Source organism: Siphateles boraxobius, unplaced genomic scaffold (genome assembly GCF_051911475.1).
Source record: "Siphateles boraxobius isolate OS27281-9 unplaced genomic scaffold, OSU_SipBor_1 6, whole genome shotgun sequence".
NCBI classification, from domain to species: domain Eukaryota; kingdom Metazoa; phylum Chordata; class Actinopteri; order Cypriniformes; family Leuciscidae; genus Siphateles; species Siphateles boraxobius.
This window is the reverse complement of record NW_027509186.1, coordinates 9448966-9470635: the sequence shown is the minus strand read 5'-3', so window position 1 is coordinate 9470635 and position 21670 is coordinate 9448966. Positions and strand designations below refer to the sequence as shown.

Sequence of the window (21670 nt, the reverse complement as noted above, 5' to 3'; positions counted from 1 at the left end):
AGGCATGCTGAACATTGGGTATTAATTGGTACCTATCCCAATTAATATTAATCACATCATTAATAAATATATCTATGTTCATTTTTTTAATTTGTCTAATGTTTATTAATTTTGGTGGAGCTTTCGGGACTCTATTCTTCCATATACAATAAATAGCTGAGTGGTCACTGAGTAAATCTGTCAGGGTGAGAGACAAGTATCCAATCAAGTAAAGACTGACATGTTGAGGTAATTCGAGTAGGTTCCATTATAAGTTGTGCTAGGTTTAGATTTCCAAAATTATTTTTATCCTTAATAGAAGACTTATCTAACCAATTTTTGTTGAAATCACCTAAAATAATCATTTCATTTTTACAAGGGATCGAGTCAATGGTGGAGGTTAAACAGTCAGAGGACTCTACAGGGACAGAAGGAGGTCTATACACGTTTCCAATAGTTATATATTTATTCTGATGAAAAGTTATTTTCACAAACAGGCATTCAAAATGTTTTGGTTTAACTAAGGGTGTAATTAGCTCAGACACTAAGTTAGAGGAGACGTATGTAGCCACACCGCCACCCATTGAGCCTCTATCAGATCTATATAGTGTATAATTTTCAATTTTAATTTCGTTGTCAGAAATTTTACTGTTAAGCCATGTTTCAGAAAGTGTTATAATATTTGGATTATGAGATATATTATATTTGGTGCATTGTTCCAATGTGGCATGCCAATCGTACCAATTTTTTGGACAAGCAACGATTCTAGTGGCCATTAATGGCTCGTGACATCCGCTGTTTTGTTTTGGCTTGCTCGGTTTGTGCCACTGGTAAGAGTTCCAACCGACCCCCAGCTGGGTTACTCCAACCGCTGTCAGTCCCTTCGAGACCCTGGTCCCACATTGCGCTAGATTTTATCACCGCCCTCCCAGGCCAAGACGGTCGTTTTGACCGTAGTGGACCAGTTCTCGAAGGCGGCTCACTTTATCCCCTTGCCTAAATTACCCTCTGCTAAGGAGACAGCGGTGACTTTCGTAGACCACGTGTTTCGTTTACATGGCCTCCCGACAGAGGTGGTTTCCGACAGGGGGCCCCAGTTTGTGTCCAAATTTGGCGAGAATTTTGTAGATTACTGGGGGCGACTGTCAGTCTATCTTCTGGTTTTCATCCCCAGAGCAATGGTCAAACCGAGAGAGCCAACCAAGATTTGGAGAGAATGTTGCGATGTTTGGTCTCCAAGAATCCTTTCTCCTGGAGTCAGCAACGTTCAGTGGTGGAGTACGCTCACAATTCATTACCAGTGTCATCCACGGGCCTATCTCCGTTTGAGGGTAGCTTAGGTTACCAGCCACCATTTTTTCCGAGTCTGGAATCCGAAGTCGCGGTCCCCTCCGCCCACGCCTTCGTCCAGAGGTGCCACTGCACATGGACCAGAGGCCGTGAGACTCTGCTCCAAGTGGGGGCACGCACCAAAGGCTACGGCCGATCACCACCAGTCGAAACCTCCCGTATACGTCGTCGGTCAAAAAGTGTGGCTTTCTACCAAGAACATTCCATTGCACGCCATCTTTAATAAACTAGCTCCTAAATTTATTGACCCGTTTGCCGTCACCAAGATCATTAGTCCGGTGACGGTCCAACTCAAACTCCCTCCTGCGTACAGGAGAATTCATCCCGCTTTTCATTTGTCTAAAGTGTTTTCTTCTCACATTAATCTGCCAGTCCGGGTTCCCCCTCTGCCGCGTCTCATAGATGGGGAGCCTACTTATTCGGTTAACCGTATTCTGGACTCGAGACGGAGGGGACGAGGATTTCAGTACCTGGTGGGCTGGGAAGTTTACGGTCCGGAGGAGAGAAGTTGGGTGCCTGCTAGGGACATCCTGGATCACTCTCTTATTGATGATTACAATCGACAGGTAAGGGAGTCTGGGAACGCCAGGCGGCGTTCCTAGAGAGGGGGGTACTGTCACGGTTTATAAATTCTCTGCTTTCTTCTTGTCTCGTGTTTATTTGTGTGTATGTGCAGCGTGTGTGTGTCTATGGGCGTGTCCTCCGATTACTGCTGATCAGCAGCACCAGCTGCATTCACCTTCCTCTGGCTATATATTCTCTGTGACTGGTATCTCTTGTTGTCAGATCGTTTGGTATGTTCCTGTGTTGGTCCCTGTCTCTCGTCGTGGTCTTCTTCGTGGTCTTCGTTCCCTGGATGTACCACCTTGTCTGCACTGCCGATTCTACTCACCTCATCCCCGGGTACTGGACTATCACCACTGAACATTCACCATCCGGTTACCTGTCGAGGTCCCTGCGTCACTCGTCCTGTTTCATCCATCTCTGTGTCTTGTGTCTGACCAGTGCTCTGTTTATTATTTAATAAATGTGTTTCACTGCATCTTGCTTCCAGTCGTTCCTGACACTTTGTCATTCGTATGTTTACAAGCAACTGAAAAAAGCACAAATGTAAGGGCATGTCAAAACATCTCAAGGACCCCAAAAACACCTTAGACCCCAGAGGGTTAAAAAATAGGAAGCAAATATATAGCAGACAATGTAATAAGGCGCCGGCATGATCACTTGCATTGCATTTAAACTGGAGGGCACCGAAACTCAGCTTGTGTCTGAGAAATATAGGCTATCTATTATAGAAAGCTTGAAATGTCTACTTTTAAACAAAACTATTAAAAACGAAAAGAAATAGGCTACTCTCTGATTATGTAATCCATATGAAACGTGCATTTCTCTCTGGTGTTCATGGTGAGTCCGCATCGTCAACGCATTGCAGCGACACAGAAAACACCAGTTTATTAATAAACAATTAAATGTCTCCTTGCTATTTTTGACACATTCATCATTACTTTTGCCGGTTGTTTGTGGCAAGCTTTATGCGTGCGGTCGTACGCTTGAGTGCGGCTGTATTACGTAAATGGTCATTATCCTGTATATAGCCTATTTAAGTAATTAAATTAATATAAAGGGGCTATTTGTCCACTAATGGCTTAAATGAACAACTAGCTACTAGTCGACTAGAAGAAAACTCTGAGACAGTCTTTATTCCACATTTTTTAACCAGCAGGCCATTCTGGGTATAGACAGTAAAATAAATGGACACAGCGATCCCCTTGATTTCAACCATAAACAGTAAAAGAAATGGACACAGCGACCCCATTGATTTCAACGGAGAAAACTGAACCCCGATTATTGCACTTCCTGCCTGATGGCTGAGCGACTGCGCAGGCTCAAACTGAGCTTGATGACAGTCTGACAGTTGTAAATCTTCTAGTAGCTGTGCCAAGACAAATCTGAATCACCTAATTCTTCAAACACGTTGTTGAAATATTTTGTCCTGGTGCTTTTATGGACTGTCTATCTATGGGCTTCTCCCTTTACTTTATGCCTCTATGTCCCCACGATTGTCTCATAGACAGTAAAAGATTGCCTGCGAGCTTCTCCTGCTGTCTATACGGTAATTTCTCTAAAGTGCGACAGAGAGTCGCGTGGTTATGACGCAATCGTTAGTCTATTTTTTACAAAAACGGCTTCTACGGGGCCATAATGTAAGATACAATGTAATGGAGCCTTTTATACATTGTCGTGTTTCTTTAGAAATAAATGATGGACAAATTAAGTCTTTGGACGCCTCAGATGTAAAGTTATTCGCTGTCAAAGTGACGCCAAAATGAATGGGAGTCAATGGAATGCTAACAGCAGTTGATGGTCTGCTACAATGACGGCCCCCATGAAGCTTCAGTTTCCGGCTGATGGATTACCCCGTTGCATTTGACGGAAGCACTTCCTGAGTAGGCTAGTCTTTTATCAACAAAATATTAAAATAGTCATTAGTTTATAAACTATAAATATCTTATACACTGCCCATAATTTTAATCCCATATCAAACACAGTATGTTATGTCTATTTTAATTTATTATTTTTTATTTCACGTTTTTAAGTACAATATTATGTTAGTCCACAGTCCCTCACTACAGGGTGCTGATGCTATGATAAGGGGGGCTGCAGCCCCCGCAGCAACCCCCATCCCAGGCTACTGCTGTAGTCTGTTTGTTTATTACTGCTGCGAGTTAGATGGGGTAGAAGGAACTCGAGGCCAGTTGTCGACTGTAGACGCAGAGCTAGAGTATAAAGTATCAAGTGTCGACTGGAGACGCCCCAGGTAAATTTATTTATTAAGTGTCGACTGTAGACGCTTGGGTGTTGATTGGATACGCCCCAGGTAATTAGGTTTAGGGAAAAATATACCACAACGTGTTGGCCGGCACTCTGTCCTTCTACAGCGTCTCTGCCACTCACACACTCAACACCACATTCACTGAACCCCTGGAATTGGGGGACAGGGGGTTCAGCGAAAAAATTGGCAGCTGGCAGCAGGAAGTAGCTGCCACTGGCAGCTGACAGTACCTGCCAATAAAACCGGACGTCAGCTGCCGGTAATAATCGGAAGTCGGAGGTGTATGCCGCTTTTAGCCAGGCAAATAAATTATTATATCATTATAATTATATATAAAATACTTCTATTAGTACGAAGATCATAGACATAATAAAACAAACAAAAAGCTACACTTGACATTATGAATTTGTATATGTATAAATGTAACTTATGAATGAGTATACATGCTTGTTAAATAATGAAAGATATCCACCTTTTTCCTGGTTAGCGAATTTACCCATGATTCATTAACAAGAATGGTCTACCAATGGTTTAACAAGATTTACCATGTTTCTTGTGTTAGGGGATAACAGCTTAAAGACCCAGGACCAGATATGATGAAAGAAGACCAAGAGTCATGAGGTTCAATCAAATAAGTAAAAATTTACTGAAGAATAGTTTGCAGTTTCATCGAGGAGGTTGCAGGCCAGAGACTCTACCGTACACAAAATCTCACACCAGTTATACCATTTCTAAGAGCATGAATGACATCAGTAACTACATACATGTTGGCTACTTCTGATTGGCTAAGAAAACAAAGTCTAAACAATTCTACACTTATGGATAGATAGGAGGGTAAGTCGACATTAATCAAGATAATTGTCATCCGAGTCGACCGGAGGTCGTAGAAATGCGTCTCGGGGTCTGTTGTTGCATATCACAAGACCTGCACAGAGCATTCAACACACAAAAAAGCACAAGGGAATCACAGTTCCTCCAAAGCTATGCTCCAAAGTTGTAGAGGGCCTGAGCACAGACTACCAAAACATACTGAAACATCCCCCCCTCAGAAAGTAGTACAGATAATGTTCACTTTATTCATTAAAGACATACACATAAAAGTACAGTTCTGTGAATCAATCATTAGTGATGTAGTACTCGAGTCCGAGACCGATTTCTGCTGTCTCGGACTTGTTCCATCAAAGACTCGGTCTTGACTCGGACTTGGCATAGGCGGTCTCGTCCCCATCACTTTCCCGGTGAGAGGGTTCAACACCCGCACTTTTTCTGCAGTTTTGCACAAACGCCTTACTACAGTCGCTCTCGTTCAGTCGTTTCTCTGGCCGCTCTGTGTCTACGCTCGCGGGGTCTCCTCTCCTCATTCCACTCAAAAATGACACCGGCTTTGAGTGTGACCTGCTGATGATTGGCTGTTCTGCCTTAAGTCCCGCCTCTCTTGGTGTGTTAGATTTATCGGTCAGCTCGTGCTGAGGAGGCGGGAACTTATGGTTATTTACATCTCCCTTTTCCAGGTACTTTGAATGAGTGTTTATGCTTTCGAGGTTTTTAAATAAGCTTGATATGTGTTTAGGAAGATGTTATGTTTATGTTTTGTTGACATGTCGGTGTACGTCATGTCGGGTCCAGGCGAAGGTCCTTAATTCGTCAGATCTGGAAACGGCCTGGATCCGGCAGGCTGCGGGAAAACCTCGGGATAAACAAAGACACTAAAATTAGCATAGATGCCATTCTTCTTATGATGTAACGAGTACATCAGGATTTAAGGGAGGTTTTCCCAGTTCCGGCTGACCTAATCTATGCAGCCTAATATTGAATTATAGAAGTCTATAGAGTGTTATGTGAATGCTAGGTCAAAGAGATGTGTTTTTAGTCTAGCTTTGAACTGACAGACTGTGTCTGCTTCCTGGACAATGTTAGGAAGATTGTTCCAAAGTTTTGGTGCTAAATAGGAAAAGGATCTACCGCCAGCAGTCGATTTAGATATTCTAGGTATTATCAACTGGCCAGAACTTTGAGATCGCAATAGACGTGAAGGACTATAATCCGTTAAGAGCTCGCTCAAGTACTGGGGAGCTAAACCATTTAGTGCTTTGTAAGTAATCAGCAATATTTTAAAATTGATACGATGTTTAATAGGGAGCCAATGCAGTGTTGACAGAACCGGGCTAATATGGTCATACTTCCTGGTTCTGGTACGAACTCTAGCGGCTGCGTTTTGGACCAGCTGTAGTTTATTAAGCGTGCAGGGAAAGCATTAGTAGAGCATTACAATAATCTAGCCTTGATGACATGAACGCATGAACTAATTGTTCCGCATTTGTCATTGAGAGCAGACTCTGTCTACGAAGCAAAGCGAAGTAGCAGAGTTTGGTATTACCAGGCTATGAGCCTAGTCCCAGACTGCAATGCATGTTTGAGCTGTCTTAACTGAAAGCAACTTGCTTTGACATCTCTCAGGCCCTGTTTACACCTGGTATTAAGATGTGTTTTGGTCGATCGGATCACAAGTGGACGAGGGAGACACATACCCGTTTACACCTGGTGTTTTAATCCGTCTCTTTTGTCCACTTTACTCCTGATTTCTTCGAGGGGAGGGTCTATGGGCGGGTAAATTAATGTTTTTTTCAGATTTTTCAATCTAATGGACAAAATAAGATCACGCAATTTACATATGAACGCAACTGGAGAAAACCGAACATACAGAGAGCATCAGCTTTAGTTTCTGCTCTGACATTCACAAGACCAGCCGAACGCTGTGAGTGTGTGTTAGACATCAGGAATGGAGAGAGAACATTGTGTTTGGTACGTTTATCATCTTCAAACCAAACTTGGGTCTTCAGTCGACAGAGTTTAAATCCCGTCTGGCTAGCGCTCTTCCCATAATGTTCACGCATTAGATCAGTAAGAGGAGAGAAGACGGTCTTTTGTGGCTGTTTGAACACATGAGCGTTTACACTACGAAAGCAATCTGACTACATCCAGAAGTGGACAAGCTCAAAACGTTTTAGACCCTGTTCACACCTGTATTTAGCGTCATCCACTTGTGATCCGATTGACCAAAATATCTCTTAATACCAGGTGTAAACAGGGCCTAAAGCACATTTATAAAAGCTACTTAAATGTCCTAATTGAAGAACTAAGGCATAATCCTGGCTTAATCTAAGCCCTTAATCAAGGCTTAATCAAGGCCTATGTGTGGGTTCTGGGTGATTGCTTACTAGCCCAAGTTTAAAGTGCCCACTCCCAATGTCTGAATATAGCTGTGGCAAATTCAAATTCACTCAAACCGCATAATTTGCCGTGATGCTTGACGCGTCTTAGCAAGCATGGATATGTATTTGATTTAATAATCATATTAAATTCTAATCACGAATTATTCATGTGTCTCTTTTCAGGAACTGCATGTGTCATATATCAACAGGTAAAGGCAGCTGTGCCTCAGAAGAAAGACTAATGTCAGCTCCTGCCCTGACGTTATGAGCATTTCACACAATATACTTATTCTTTCATTTGGAAGGTAAACAGGACCAAAGTGATTAAAATAAAACAAACTGTGCCTGTCAAAACTGGACAAATCTTGATTGTTTTACTTTACTCAATGACAATTTAAATGCCCCCAAATTAAAATTATTTTAGGACTACTATTACGATATTTTTGCCTTGCATTGCACATTTTCTTTATGTAAAATGTCATTATTATCTTTTATCTTTTGATTTTGGGGTGTAATGTTACCGACTTTAGATATTTCTAAGCTGGTTTTCATGCGATTCATCATCTTTTAATTCTAGTTATTGATGAGGTTTGTCTTCTGATTTAATGCCTGTGATTAATATTCTTCTCTTAAAGAATGTGATGAAGAAAACAAACAAAGTGTTTTTCCTTCTGAAAGTGTATGTAGGTTAGCATTAACTGATGCAGGATGTTTGTGACTCACAATGCAGCGTTTAGAATCATGTTTTCGATACGGCATGTTTCTTGGATGTCTTCATTGTTTCCTAGGAGACAAACAGTTATGTGCATTTCCTTTTTGTTCTTCAAAACAATGTGTTTTCAAGGCATATAAAATAGTTTTCAAATGCCTGTACATCAAAGAACTGTTTTCCCCTCTGGAAGTTCAAATTTACAGGAACTGATCATTTGAGCTCAGCATTGGTGGTCTATACACGTGAGCTCATGTGGAAATTTATCACATGCATTACGAACAATGTGCTCTTTGTGTCCCATACAAAATCTCTCAGTTCATTGCAGAGATTGAAACAGATGTAGCAAAAATAATTGCATGCTAATTATAAAACTATAAAGTACAGATCATTAATTCTGCAAGCCATCTATAAGGAGCAGTAGAAGTTCAAGCTTTCCCTTGATCAATAGAACTATTATGCATTTCTCTCGAACAATGAGAGTAATGAGCTAATGATCAAATTAAAAACAGTCCTGATCTCAGCTGAAACAACTAATAGACTCGATGATCACAAATCAAACTCTACCCTGACTCCCAGTTGGCACACATGAGTTTTAAACGTCTAAATGTTTATTCTTCAGATGGGTAACAGACCTGTTCATTTATGGCTTGATAATGAGATCAGGGGTGTAGTTTTGATTCATAAGATGTGTTGGACATCTCCATTCCCTCTGTGTGTTACCCGATTTGACCACTAGGGGCTACATATTAAAATATATGGAAATGCATGTTTGTAAAACTGTTCTATAGGCTCAAATGAATCCCATCATAAGTACAGTTTACCATTTTATTTTGTTGTTTAACCGTTTTTACAGCTTTTCTGATATTGCTGGGCACAATTGCTTTAATTAAATCGTTGATATCAGTGTTTTGGACACGGTAGATTGAATTTACCTGATCTAGCTGGTTACTAGCTGGTCCAGAACACAGCTACTGACACATGTTCCAAAACACAGCTACTATAAGCGTGATTTTCCAGCAGGGTTTTAATATCATACAGAGAGAAAAAAAAGTCATACTTAAGTAACACAACAAAGGTTTGATTGCAACTGCAAGACGAGTCAAAATCTTGAACAACTAGCAAAAAAGTAGTTGTGTTGGCGGGAAGATGATGTTACCAAAGCAACCACTCAAGCCAGCCGTTAGGACCGTTGAACGATAGGCCTACCTCAGAAACAGTAGGCTATCGATATTGTCATTATGATTACGATATTTTATGTTTAGCGTACATATTGCACGAAATTGTATGTAAAAACCCTTCTCAATGTTTTACTATAGTTGTCGGCTGAGAGCACCATAAATCTTTTTTTTTTGTGGCGCGGGATCTCCTCAGATTGTAGGCCTACAGAAAATGACCGAGGTATATTTATTTAAATATGTTTGTCCTTCTGAAAACCACATTCTAATTACATTAATAGTTATTTATAATTGCTTAACTTTGCAATTGAGTTAAAAACAAAGGCTATACAATCCTGAATAGGCTATCAAAATAAATGAATAGTATATTAAAAATGTTCGATAACTTTTTAATCTCGTCCGAGGTAATGTAGTCTGTGCCATAATAATTCCTGCTGAAACCAAAAACAAAGATAAGTGGCATGCTACAGGAATGCCGAAAACATGCGCGACTTTCCAAAAGCGCATCCCAACACATGCATCCACACGGTGACGTCAGAGCTCCGGGTTCGGGATCAGCCCCCTGTTATGAAGCAAATTCTAGTCTGAGATCCTGTGCATTTGAAAACAGCCTTCACGAGCTGTGGGTGATCAGATCCTCCTCTTCATTTTCATCTCCATCACTACACCATCACGGAAAATCTCTTGCCTTTCTGAAAAGACCTTTAAATCCATTTGCATCCGGGCGACATTTCCACTTTCATTCAACAGTTTTGTGATAGCCTATATTGAGAGATTTTGGAAACATTTTTGGGAGTTTGGTAAGTGCTCATGTGGAGTTTCTTCTTTTATTGATGAACCTATTTAATTATATATGGAAGAAGGTGTTATTGATTAATTTTGAGACGTATGAGATAAATGTAATATGAAATGATGAATGAGTGCACACTGACCCATTTTCAGCTGCTCTGATCACTTTTTCCATGGACGTTTGTATGGTGATTTCATTTTTTCCACCACCCTGTTATTGTGCTCTTTTAAAGTTGGGATGATACTTATTTATTTTCTTTAGTTGAGGAATCTAAATCTAAAACTTGTAAGACTCAAAAGACCTGGGGCCTCATTTATAAAACTTTGCGTAGGATTTGCGTCAGAAGTGGCGTACGGATGAAACATAGGACGTGCGTATAAAAATATTTGGATTTATAAAACCGTCCGCACGCACATCCTACGCATTTTCCCCTTAATAAATCACAATCAATTCTAAATGTATGGCAGCTTTTGCGGCTTCATGTCACGCCCATGGTTGCCCATAAATAGTCCGTGAAACGCCCACAAGTTACTATTCATCGATTGCGAAATCATGGCAAACACAGAGAGGAAAACCAAGAAACGTAGCTTCACTCAATGTGAAGAAGAAATTATCGTTGACGAGGTGGAAAAGAGGAGTAAAATGTTGTTTGGAGGCCACAGTGTGGGCATTACGCCATGTGCGTCATTACGCATTGTGATGGCATCATGGCATTTTATTACAATCCATTTGATTGCATCTGACAAGCTCCAGATGTGTTATGAGGATGAATTGCACAACTCTTTTCCACCTCTTCAACGATAATTTCTTCTTCAGATTAAGTGAAGTTACGTTTCTTGGTTTTCCTCTCTGGGTTTGCCATGGTTTCGCAATCGATGAATAGTAACTTGTGGGCGTTTCACGGACTATTTATGTGCAACCATGGGCGTGACATGAAGCCGCAAAAGCTGCGCTACATTTGGAATTGATTGTGTTTTATTAAGGGATAAATGCGTAGGATGTGCGTGCGCACGGTTTTATAAATCCGAATATGGTACATGTTACATCCGTACGCCACTTCTGACGCAAATCCTACGCAAAGTTTTATAAATGAGGCCCCTGAACTTCATTTATTGGGACATTTTTATGTTTATTTACCTAATTCACATGTAATTTGCTTAGAGAATAGAGGTAGAAGAGCTTAGATAAATATAATTAAAAGATTTAGAGTGAGCTTCAAACATGTTTTGTCCATAAGAGGTTTCTAAGACTTTTAAAGAGCCTTATGTTTATTTTTTTTCATTCAACTTTACTTAAATTCTTACACTATTACAACACCAAACACAAGACACCGTGCCTGCATGATAAGTTTTGACTCACACTTTGCATGCCCATTCACCTATTCAATTAAAAAGGCTGTCATTTTTTTAATTAAATGTTGCATTTGACCAAGTGTATTTTTTCAAGTTTTGTTTTTCATTAATTGAAATACCCTTTTGCCCTAATTGATTTCAGTAAGTCTTGCCATGTGATGATGCATTTTCAAAAGTGCAAATGTAGTCTTAATTAAAATGAGGCCATGTATAATATAAAAGGACTGGAAAAAATGTTGTTTGGAATAGTTTTAGATTGAGTAATCATGCCACACTGCTTGAAATGTCAGGGCAAATACTAATTGCTGAGTGATATTAATGAACAACTTGAACTCAATGTGCAAATATTTTGTGAGCTGCCTGTTCTTGCGTTGGTAATTATTTATAGCAACATGCAATATGTGTAACACAGACATCAAGCACATTGCCAAAGTTTAGAGACAGCAGCATCAATATATGGATGTGAAATCTGAATTTGTCCAGGCACAACAGGGGGCGCAGGAACCCTGCAGAAAAGTTTTTCCACCCCTGATGTGCAGGATCCAAAATCAGGCAAATTTCCAGACAATTGCATATAGTCTATGAACTCACAGTTCAAAATAAAAATAAAAATAAAATAAAAATTTTACACTGATCACAAATGGCCTTCAAAAGTGAATATGCATGTGATAGTTGAAATTGCTCCATTTTCTAAACCTCGTTGAACGGATGAATCAGTGGGGTTTGCAGTGACTTACAACATATTCAGTTTATAATCGTTTTACAGTTAAACAATGTTTTTCAAAAGCCCACAGTGAGTTATTTTAATAAGAGACTTTGTTTTATAAATATTTACCAAAAAGTTTTGGAGTATTAACCACAGAAATAATTTAGTTTCCCTCTGCTGACCAGAGAAACAGCTGGAATTTTGAATGGAGAAATAATTAAAATCAGATTTGAATGAGATCTCTTGCAGTGAGTTGTGCTGGAGTCCAGTGCATACTATCTTATTTTTTATTTCTGGGTTGATTTATGAGCAGCGAATGTGTGTGTAATATGGTTGATTTTTCAGATTGATTGATGTTCTGCTGATACCGGGGTGAAGATGTCGGTCAGGCGTTTGGCAGTGGCCGCTCTAATAACACTCGCAGTAGTGACATCAGCGAGAGCTCAAGGTAAAAAAGCCAACAAATCACCCTGTTAAATTAAAAATACTTTATTCCAACAGTTTAGATCATAGTCTTTTGTTTCTAAAACATATATATAAATAATAACTGTACAATAACTTTTGTCTCTGTTTAAGTGTGTTCAATATTTTTCAATTTACATTTAATCTAAAAAAAAAGAAGAACAAAAATAGAGAGGAAAAATAGTTTCCGTTAATGTAGATGTGCATTTCTAAGTGTTATGTCTCTTTTTAGACACTAGGTTGAGGAGTTTAACGCTCCTATACAATTTGTTTTAAACAATTTGTGGTTTTAATGCCATAGTTGAAATAGAAATGCATGACAGGACAGGATATTTCATTAGATCTAACTGTGTTTTTCAGCAACTTCTTCAAGAGTATCAACTGTAATATATTTCAATTGCAAATTATAGGATAAAACATGTAAGGCCAATCCAGCAAATGTTTAGTATTGAATATGACTTGGTTTTAAATATTTTCCATATGCAACTTAAGACCCATGATCATTTGCTGGATACCAGATACCTCAGCCAGACAGATTCACATTCAACTTTTATTTCTCTAGTAAAACACTTTTTCATTTATTTTAGTATTTACAGTCTATCTTTCAGTAACCGAGCACTTTGTAGGTTTGAACAGTCTTAGAGCTATTAAAACTGTGACTTAACCATATCAAATCATTGAATAAACGACAGGGTCTTAGTTTAAACATGTTCCACTGATATAAAATACAAACAAATACCTTAACCAACGTTATCACTTTCGTATATGAAATGGTTAGATGCTCAACATAGCAAAATACATTTTGTTAAAGTAACACTAGGTAACTTTTCAACCTTCATAATATATTTCCAAGTCTCTTGTGATGGTACATCGACTTACAATAGGTTGAATGACACGTCTGCCATAGCCTGACGGGGTCTGTAGCGTTTTTAATCGTACTTTTAAACTTCGGGTTTCGGGTAGTAACCGGCGAACAAAGAGAACTACAAAAATGCGACTGCTTTACGGCATATACGTCACTTCCACCACCACCGCCATTTCCTTAAAATCGGACGTGCGAGCCAAATGTTATAATCATGGCCGAAGCAGCACAGAAAAACAAGAAAGCAAAGGTTTTATCGGAGCAAAGCAAAAAGAGAAAAAGAGAAAGTGATCGCGTTAAAGGCAGAACGAGGATCAACATTGGGTGAGCTGAAGACTGCGGGCAAGTGGGCCGCGCGTTGAAAATACACGGTCAAGCCAGCCGCACATTATTTTAGTATGCGCGTCTAATTGTGTACTTACGGTATGGGTGCTGGAAGCGGTCAAAATTGTTTTTAAGACTCTATTTTCCGCTATTTTACATTTTATTAGGACACAAATAATACATTTTGCATGATTTTTTTTAAAAGCATGACTGTTTTATTATTATTGTGTATGAGTTACATTAATTATTACATAATATTCATGTTCATAGTTATGTCAATTAACATTAATAATTTTTACATATTTATTGTTAATTTTAATGTTTTTAGACACTATTTTCTGCTATTTTCCATCTCATTAGGACACAAATAATACAGTTTTATGATAAAAAAAAAACATTACTTTTTTTATTATTATTTTAATGTTTGTAGGCCTAAATGTGATTCATTAATTATTACACAATTTATTCATGTTCATATTAATGTTAATTATCATACATCATAATTTTTTTTACATTTTTATTGTTAATTTGAATGTTTATATATATATATATATATATATATATGTATGTATTATACATTATTGTACTTTATTTATTAACTTTAATGAAATGTAATATTAACGTTAATTATCATACATGTATATTGCATTTTTATTGTTGATTTTAATGTTTTTATATATAAAGTATACATTAATTATTATACATAATGTATTAATGTTTATTTATTTATTTTCTTACATTTTTTATGTTAATTTAAATGGCAAATATTTGGCAAATAAATACAACAGGCTTTTGGTGGCTTTTAATCTGTCAATTATAATTGAATTGCATTTATATAAGCTATAAACACCTTTATACAATCTATGAAATATACATTCATACCTGAAGTATGAAATATGATACTCAAAACACACACACACACACACACACACACACACACACACACACACACACACACACACACACACACACACACACACACACACACACACACACACGCACACACAAACACAAACACCCATTTACATTTTAGATAAAATGGGAGTTTTACTTCATTTTACTTCAACTTCTAGCACTTACATCATGTCCCATTTTCTCTTTCATTTGATTCCTGTTCAGAGTGACCCTGGCTATTACTGTAATTATTATCAAGTCATGTTACTGTATAGTTTTGGAGATAAGTAAAGGCAAACTCAACCCCATCCATCAAAGTGCATTATAGCACGTACACCATGTCCCATGTTCAAACACTCATAAAAAGTGTTCCTTCATAGGTTTGCTCATTCATTCATTTGATTCCTGTTCAGAGTGACTCTGACTATTACTGTAATTATTTTCAAGTCATTTTACTGTATAGTTTTAGAGAAAAGTAATGGCAAACACCCCAATCATCAAACTGCATTCTAGCACTTACACCATGTCTCATGTTCAAACACTCATAAAAAGTGTTCCTTCTTAGGTTTGCTCATTTTTTCATTGGACTCCTCTTTCAGAGTGACTCTGACTATTACTGTAATTATTTTCAGGTAATTTTACTGTATAGTTTTGGAGAAAAGTAAAGGCAAACTCACCTCAATCATCAAACTGCATTCTAGCTTTTACACCATGTCCCATTTTCAAAGACTCATAAAAAGTGTTCCTTTATAGGTTTGCTCATTCTTTCAATATATTCCTGTTCAGAGTGACCCTGACTATTACTGTATGTATTATCACGTCATTTTACTTTATAGTATTGGAGAAAAGTAAAGGCAAACACCCCAAACATCAAACTGCATTCTAGCACTTACACCATGTCCCATTTTCAAACACTCATAAAAAGTGTTCCTTCATAGGTTTCCTCATTCTCTCATTTGATTACTGTTCAGAGTGACCCTGGCTATTACTGTAATTATTTTAGAGTCACTTTAACTGTATAGTTTTGGAGAAAAGTAAAGGCAAACACCCCAATCATCGAACTGCATTGTAGCACTTACACCATGTCCCATGTTCAAACACTCATAAAAAGTGTTCCTTCATAGGTTTGCTCATGCATTCATTTGATTCCTGTTCAGGGGGACTCTGACTATTACTGTAATTATTTTCAGGTAATTTTACTGTATAGTTTTGGAGAAAAGTAAAGGCAAACTCACCTCAATCATCAAACTGCATTCTAGCTTTTACACCATGTCCCATGTTCAAATACTCATAATAAGTGTTCCTTTATAGGTTTGCTCATTTGTTCATTGGATTCCTGTTCAGAGTGACCCTGACTATTACTGTAATTATTTTCAAGTCATTTTACTGTATAGTGTTGGAGAAAAGTAAAGGCAAACACCCCAATCATCAAAGTGCATTCTAGCTTTTACACCATGTCACATGTTCAAACACTTATAAAAATTGTTCCTTCATAGGTTTGCTCATTTGTTCATTGGATTACTGTTCAGAGTGACCCTGACTATTACTGTAATTATTTTCAAGTAATTTTACTGTATAGTTTTCGAGAAAAGTAAAGGCAAACACCCCAAACACTTTCTAGCATTTACACCATGTCCCATTTTCAAACACTCATAAATTAATCAAATGTTAGAATGGGCAAACCTACGAAGGAACACTTTTTATGAGTGTTTGAAAATGGGACATGGTGTAAGTGATTGAATGCACTTTGATGTGTGGAGTGAGTTTGCCTTTTCTCCAAAACTATACAGTAATATAACATACTTGTATATATAAATTGTGTGTATGTGTGTATGTGTGTGTGTGTGTGTGTGTGTGTGTGTGTGTGTGTGCGTGCGTGTGTTTTAAATATCATTTGTGTTTAATTCATCAGGTATGCAAGCATATTTCATAGATCAGGTTTTTATTGTTCATTTATGCAATTCATGGATAATTGACAGATTAAAGCCACCAAAAGCCTGTTGTATCATATTTGTCATTTACATTAACATGCAAAATGTAAGTAAATAAATAAATAAACATTTATACATGATGTAAAATAATTAAATGTATACTTTATATATACACAAACATAAAAATCAACAATACAAATGTAAAATAAATGTATGATAATTAACATCAATATTACAGATTTCATTAGCATTAATAAATATATTACAATAATTAATGTATACTATATATAAACATTTAAATTAAAAATAAGTAAATAAACATTAATATATAATATATAATGAAAATAAATGTATGATAAATAACATTAATATTCAATTTCATTAGCATTAATAAATATATTATAATAATTAATGTATACTATATGTATATATATATATATATATATATATATATATATATATATATATATATATATATATAAACATTAAAAAATGTAAAAATATTAAGGATGTATGATAATTAAAATGAATATGAACATGCATAAATTATGTAATAATTAATTTTAATCATATTTATGCATACAAACATTAAAATAGTAAAAAAATTATATATTATTTGTGCCCTAATAAGATGGAAAATAGCAGAAAATAGAGTCTAAAAATCAAGTTTGACCTCTTTCAGCACCCATACCGTAAGTACACGATTAGACGCGCATACTAAAAAAAATGTGTGGCTGGCTTGACCGTGTATTTTCAACGCGCGGCCCACTTGACCGCACTAGCTGACTGAGGAGGATGGGTGCCCGACCGATGCGGACTTGGCTGTCATGCTTTTGGACTAGTAAGTATATTGCTTGCATACTATCTCTTTGTTTTTTTTTTGTCTGCCTGACTATGTTACGGAAGCTATCTTATCCTCCGTTTATCTTCATGAATCAAGTAATGATAGTAGAGTAGCAAATTATCAATCTGGTAGCTAGTAAACGATATTCTAGTTTTTGATGGTTAGCTATCGCTAGCATTCTCGTTCTGATTTGAACTTTGCAATCGATGAAATGCAAATAGCAAATGTTTGACCTAAAAAGTGTACTCTACTCAACATGTACAAAGAAAAAAATCAAATGAAAGCCTATGTCTAAACGGCGTGTACAAGTTTGGTAGGGGCTACATTCTTGCAAGTAAATATATAAGATTTACAAAATCATATTTTAGGATACCTAACATGTCTGTGATATTTGTTTATTTGTCTTGCCTCAAGCTATAATGCAAATCGATTTGTAAAATTTGCAGATTCATATATGGTAGCTTGATATTATAATATTGACGATATATGGTTATTATCTACAACTCAAAGATTGCATTGAAGTATCATATAGATTCAGTAAAACGGTAACCATTGACTAGGCTACTATAATGAGGCTGGCTTGTAAACGTGATCATCGCGATCATTTGTCGTTAGAAAAAAAATAAAACCCATGAAATTATATCCATATGACATGCTGAAATATATGCCACTGTACCTGGGATGAAGACATTTCACACGCGAGGCAAGCAGAACACCTGCATGTGACCTCCTCCTACAGTGTTCAGGGCTATCATGGTTGTCAACAAATGCACGTGCATGTAGGATGACAGAGTTTACGACACTAGTAGAAGACAATACTGTTTCCCAACTGTAGGGGGACCCCGAGAGCAAAAGTTACCTGGTGTTACTTTAAATGATCTTCGAAGTTTGGTTGCACCAAAACTGGTTTGGGTTGGATGGACCCAAAAAAGAAAGAGAAAATCTAGAATGGGTGATGAATCGGTGTGAGTAAGCGGTTGTGTTGGACACTTTTGGAGTCAGAAATGGAACCGATTGTGACATCTGGTCAGCCAGGTTGGTAAATCTTGATTTTGGCGAACCCTATCCCGGTCAAGCTTAAGCCCTTGTCAAAATTTGACCAGAGCCCCAGCTTCACAAAATATTTTAATGTGATATTCTGACATTCACACACCAACTCTATGTTCCACACAGACACTGACTTTTCAAACACAATACAACACAAAATACCATAAGAATATCCCTTTAAAATATTTCAAAGTTCTCTACATGTGCGTCTTGTAAATGAAGTCCTTTTAGTCCGACAAGTTGTTGCAGAAAACTTTCGATGTACAAGTGCATGAGTCTTCAAGTTCATCTAGACTAGTGTAATGTTACGTACCCTCTTTTCGTTTATATATTCACTTGTTTGTCACTATCCTGTATTTTCTTATTAAAGGTTGTCGTTGTGCACCCTTTTAAGCGGTTTGCAATGGAAAGTGATCAGATTAATGTAGTTGCACATAAATTGTTACCCATTATTGTCAACTTTCAAGTCCATTGTACAATCAATACTTCTTGTCTATCTGTGACGTCAACTATTGAAACAGTTCAACACAGCTCTTCTGGCTGTGTTGGGTTGACTGCATTGACTGCATGCACGTCACAAGTTATGGCCCCATGTAATGTTCTGTCGAGGTCTTTGTGGAACGCGCTTTACGTGTCTATGCTTGAGTAGTCAATGGCCCTACAGTCAGACAGCTCAAACATATGTCATTTTTATCCAAAATGGCCGCCGTCCACGTTTGTTTCATGTTGCCTTGAGTCCTTCCCCAACAATGAACTTCACTGTTGGGATTTCGTCCATAAACCTGTATGCTCTTCTCATAAATACAGCTTTTGGAATGGTTTCTTGGAAATAACTTGATACACCTCCGCTTTCCACAGTAATGCCTCCATCAGACTTGAGGTTTAAGATTTTAAATGAAAACACAGTGCAAATGTTATGGAAGCAACCGCTGTCAAGGACCGAGGGCTTCAGAGTACAAGAGACATCGGATACAGGTTGATGAAACAGTGAAAGGTCTATACGTGTTGGAATTATAACGGCAAGCAACATGAAACATTTGCTTGGTTTTATGTCAGTAACCTGTTTCGGAAAAAAAAGTGACAGAACTAATTTTTTATCAATTGCCAATTGACTGGATTCTGAATAAGTTGGCACTCCATACCAGAAAATGTATAGCATTAAAGAAAACTCATATCGGCTAACATTAAGGGTTGTTTCTTGATCTACTGCTACTGAGCCCATGAGAGAAGCACTTAACCTAAGGTTACTCGTGGGGGACCATAGTAAGTGTACCTTATGTTGCTTGAGATAAGAAAGAATCTGGAATAAGACAAGTAACCTTTAAACTCACTGCCACGGCAACTCTCGGGAAATGCGTTCTGGCGTGCCCTTCAAAAAATGATTTAAACATGGACTGTTACTCATCGCTTGTCTTGGGAAGTAATTAATGTTTCCCTAATCTAGGTCTTGTGTGTCTAGACTAGGTGTATCTACTTATAAATGAAGGGTGGCTAGGTATTATCTTCATGTAGAATGTATATCATGATATGACATTTAAACGTTGAAAATGCAAATGTTCCCTTCTGCCTGTAGAAGAGCCTGTTAAGGAATTCACACTTCCCCCAACTTCAACCAAAACCTCCATCAGAGATTTGACCCCCGATGTGGATTATGTTGTTACAATTACTTCATATTTTGGATCTGAGGAGAGTATACCAATCTCTGGTCAGATTACAAGTAAGTGGCAGGGCATCTTATTCTTTAAATATAGGGATCATATAGGGATCCCATGGTCATGTAAGCCTGGAAGTCTCAGGGAATTTTTAAGTTGTGAATTTGAAATACAAATATTCTTTTACACTCTGTACACTTTAAAATTGTTGTTATGTTCAACTATAAGATATTTAATTGACTAGAAATGGCTTTTTGTATTGCAATCTCTATAAAACAGTGTGGAGAAAGCATGGCAATTTATTGGCCAAAGGGTATGGGAACCCTTTTAATGGAAGGAATACTTTTGCCTTAATATTTATTGCTGTATTGTTTTCTGTTTTTGTCCAATCAAGCAGTGTTGGAGGAGGTACCAGGAAACCTCAGGTCTCAGATTCAGTCAGTAAGTACACACATCCAGGCTCTTTCCATTGGTTCTGTGGTCTCTACATTTTATTGGGAGTTTCCATACTAGTCAGTACGCAAATGTGTGTATGCCTTCCTTTCTTTCCGAATTTATGATTCCTGATAACAATTTAGCTTGTTAGTCAGCATTAACTTTTCCAGACATGATAAATTCGAGCCAACGTTTCCAGCATGGCTTTTGGGTGAGAGTTCGTAAGTGGCCCCTTTCGCCTTGTTTGAAATAAAAACCCGAACCTCTCGCAGTGCAGAAAGCATTACAGCCTCTCTCTTTACAAGAGCCCTGTGGCCTCATTCTCCAGATGAAGGTGAACAGCTTTACTTTTCCTTTCCTACATTAAGCAGAAGTGGAAAATCCAAACACCCCCCCTCACACCCCACCCGAATACCATAATGGTTAGTTAGCTGCCTTCTGCAGACGACTCGCTAACAAAACCCAGTTTCAATGATCCAGTGCTTCCCTTCTGCAGGCGCAAGTGGAAAAAAGTTAATCTAATTACGGTAATAAAGGAAGTCAAGCTACGATATGTCAACAAAATCCTGTTCTTTAGTCAAGTCAAGTCAAGTCATCCTCATTTATATAGCGCTTTTAACAATGTAGATTGTTTCAAAGCAGCTTTACAGAGATAAACATATAATTTAAGGTAACAGAGATTGGTTTAGTTTTATAGTGGTTCTTGAAAAATGTTTTTTCCAGCTAAAGTTAGTTTTGATTGATTCACTTCCGTCTAAATGATTGTTATTAAATTAGGGGCCGCTGAGACAACACCGTTCTCTCTAAACAGACTTTAACCGTGAACCTGTGATAGACGCTGATGGCGTTCACATGCGCATTAAGAATTCATTCTATAGTTATGTGCGTTATGTGCTTTACCCATTTGCCAACATCTTACCAAAGATGTAGCCAACACAATCATTTCAAGGGCAGCAAATTCCACAAATCGTGATAGAGGGCAAATATGACTGAAAGATGAGGAATTTTTCCAAACCGTATAGAGGATTAAGATTCATGGAGTTCAACAGAGATGGAATGACTAGTAATGACTCGCCTAATAGCATTTCGTATAGAGACATACTCAACCCA

At 37.7% G+C, this 21670-nt stretch overlaps 1 long non-coding RNA gene and 1 pseudogene across 2 annotated transcripts in view; one reads left to right on the top strand and one right to left on the bottom strand.

Annotated features, from left to right (window-relative positions):
* Positions 1-3942: 3942 nt before the first annotated feature.
* Positions 3943-21670, bottom strand: part of LOC143715844 (uncharacterized) — an 83032-nt gene continuing 65304 nt past the window's right edge. Inside the window, exon 3 of the long non-coding RNA XR_013195901.1 lies at positions 3943-3952. This is a non-coding gene — a long non-coding RNA (uncharacterized LOC143715844). The remainder of the gene's footprint in view (positions 3953-21670) is intronic.
* Positions 19863-21670, top strand: part of LOC143715697 (collagen alpha-1(XII) chain-like) — a 41344-nt pseudogene continuing 39536 nt past the window's right edge. The window contains exons 1-3 of the transcript XR_013195871.1: positions 19863-19893; positions 20047-20190; positions 20510-20566. The product of XR_013195871.1 is annotated as a collagen alpha-1(XII) chain-like (transcript). The remainder of the gene's footprint in view (positions 19894-20046; positions 20191-20509; positions 20567-21670) is intronic.